This window comes from Anneissia japonica, unplaced genomic scaffold (assembly GCF_011630105.1).
Source record: "Anneissia japonica isolate Jap-2015-1 unplaced genomic scaffold, ASM1163010v1 scaffold685_len2926416_cov193, whole genome shotgun sequence".
Classification (NCBI taxonomy): domain Eukaryota; kingdom Metazoa; phylum Echinodermata; class Crinoidea; order Comatulida; family Comatulidae; genus Anneissia; species Anneissia japonica.
This window is the reverse complement of record NW_022692922.1, coordinates 1,388,303-1,391,062: the sequence shown is the minus strand read 5'-3', so window position 1 is coordinate 1,391,062 and position 2,760 is coordinate 1,388,303. Positions and strand designations below refer to the sequence as shown.

At 32.0% G+C, this 2,760-nt stretch overlaps 1 protein-coding gene across 2 annotated transcripts in view; it reads left to right on the top strand.

Annotated features, from left to right (window-relative positions):
- Positions 1 to 1,934: 1,934 nt before the first annotated feature.
- Positions 1,935 to 2,760, top strand: part of LOC117100509 (transmembrane and coiled-coil domain-containing protein 3-like) — a 23,207-nt gene continuing 22,381 nt past the window's right edge. For both annotated transcript variants that reach the window (XM_033240241.1, XM_033240240.1), the window contains exon 1: positions 1,935 to 2,055. The gene's annotated coding sequence lies outside the window, so the exon portion shown is untranslated. The remainder of the gene's footprint in view (positions 2,056 to 2,760) is intronic.

Sequence of the window (2,760 nt, the reverse complement as noted above, 5' to 3'; positions counted from 1 at the left end):
AGTATTGAAATACACGCCATCGTGTTGGGATTCAATATTTCGACATTAATTATGTCATCATCAGGACAGGACAGGTCATCATTCCTGATGATGACATAATTATTAATGTCGAAATATTGAATCCCAACACGATGGCGTGTATTTCAATACTTGGAGTATGTATTATACTTTCTTATCTGAGATTAATCAGTGGACCTTTCGGTTTTATAATATAATACAGTATACTTTTGTTTGGTTTGTTTTAGGTAGCCTGGGTTCCAGGCCCTAATTTTAGGTTACTCACTCTTTATTGCACTTAGTGCGCGCCATACCTAATTTAATTGGCGTCCCATATTCGATTTCTTTTTTTTTTCGAATTAGGCCATAGAGATAATATTAAGAATGTTTAATAGCTCTATGATGAATTAGGCTTATTCCGTCTATCTCTAAATTAACTTTCTCGTTGGTGGCGCTGTCCAGAATGAGAAAAATAATAAAAAATAAGAGACTTGTGGCAAGTCTAGATTTTAGGGTGTGTACAATTAACTGCTTACCTTGTTGAAATTAACAATTTCTGCCGGGAACACTAATTGGACTGAATAAAAAAATATGCTAAATGAATACAGTATGCGTATTGACTTAAGGTTAGTGATTATTCGATATCTAACCAAATCAAATTTATTGGAGCATATTTAAAAAAAAATTATTTGTATAGTTCTGTTAAAAAGTAGGCCTAAGAAAATTAATGGTTTCATTCATCGTTTATTGTTACAATGAAGATCCTACTATCGATATCCATTCCATCAAATTAAGTTTAATACATTTCTATACATTTATTTGACTGATGTGCTTGAATTGGTGATGAGTTTATTGTTTTCCGATTTTAATTGACTTTTTTTTTTTTTTTTGCGTTTTTCTATTTTATTTATAAGTTATATTTTAATCAATCTAATGCATTCTGTAATTTTTGGTACCGGTATGTTTGCTGTTGGGTGTGGTTTTGTCATATAATATAATATAAAATAAAAATAAATACATTTTAAACTATTTGAGCGTTCTTATTTGCTTTGCATATTCAGTGAGAGATCCTGGTTGAGAGATGGTGTGTTTGGGGGGGGGGGGGGGGTGGTGGTGGCAAGCGCAAGCATTTTATTTTATTTATTTATTTATTTTTTTGGAAGAGTGCTACCTGCCCGAGATACGCCACTCTCAATATTAAATCTGTAGAATAATTCTGCATTTTTGCAGATACTTTTTTTGGGTGCGGGGTCGAGAAAGACAAACTTCTACAATTGTTCAATATGTTTTGTAAGAGCGTGAAAAATTCATGAAAAACGATTATACAAATACGATAAGCTGTATTGTAATTTGCAATAAAATACTAATTGAAGTTTAATATTAAAAACACATAATAAAATATCAGTATAAAATCTCACGTACAAACAATAAAAAAGAAGAACAAATGGGTAAATTGGATGAAAACTTACAAAAAAAGGACAACCACTTGAAACAGTAAAAGTAAAAAAAGATAAAACATATCAAAAAACAATGTATAGCAGTAGAACCTCAAACAAACAGATATCAAAAGGCCCGGAAAGAAATAAAAAGACAAACCACATACTAGTTTTGCTAACTATTATATTATTCAAATTATTAGGCCTATTAGTATTAAGATTATAATTATTATTATCATCAGAATTATACAAAATGACAAAAATAACATGTTATCGGTACCATCCCTTAAAGAGCCCAGTTCCATTCAAAATAATTTTTTTTTTGACCAGAGAGATTATTAGATCTTCTTGAAATATATTTTTTGGTGAGTGGAATTATGAACCCATAAAGGGAATTAACTTTACTACTGGCAATTTTGTCCGGCGGATAGTTTACGTTTACCTCCAGGGTGATGTTCCCAGGGTAGCAGCAGAGACTCATGCTAGAGGGCGTAATAACCTTTTTACGATGATTTTCGTGTCTGCCCTTGCTGCTGCTGGCTGGAGGGCCTGTTGTGTATTATGCTGTGTGTACTTGGGGTTAGCTACCATAGTATTTTATTAATTTTTAAAATAAATAAAGGTAGGTCTGGGGTCCTGTTTTGGCGTATAAACAGACACCTGAGCATTTGCTTATTTAATTTGTGTATTATTAATATTATTAACTTTAGTCCCTAGGCTAGGCCTAGGCCTAGGCCTTATTATTAGTTTAGGATAATTTCGGTCTATTTAGGACAAATATGTGGAGCGCCGAAGGAGTTGCGAAAACGCAAAATTTAATATGCCTAGGCCCTATATATTATTATAATTAGTTCGTCAATCGGTTTATCATAGGCCTAAGTATTTTTTTATTTGCGTTTTGCTATCTTTCTACTAACAACATTTTATCTTTCATTCATATTCTCTTTCTTCCATTTAAGGTGACATATTCATAATGGAATTTGTATGTGCTTCATGCTATTCATTTTGTTGCGTTTTCATATACTATACTCTAATAATTATGGTCAATAAAATAATAATAATAATAATAATTTATATAGCGCCAATTTCAACTATACCGAAGTAAAAATCAAAGGTGCTTAACATTTAGATGGTAAAAAGGTACGTCTTAAGTTTTGTCTTAAAAATAGCAACTGACGGTGATTGGATAATATGTTTGAGCAATGAGTTCCAAAGGGATGCTGCGGAAAATGAATATGATCTAGAACCAAAGGTTTTGGTGTTAATCCTAGGAACAACTAAAAGATTTTTATCAGAAGAACGGAGACAAGTAGGTGGGGCATACGCA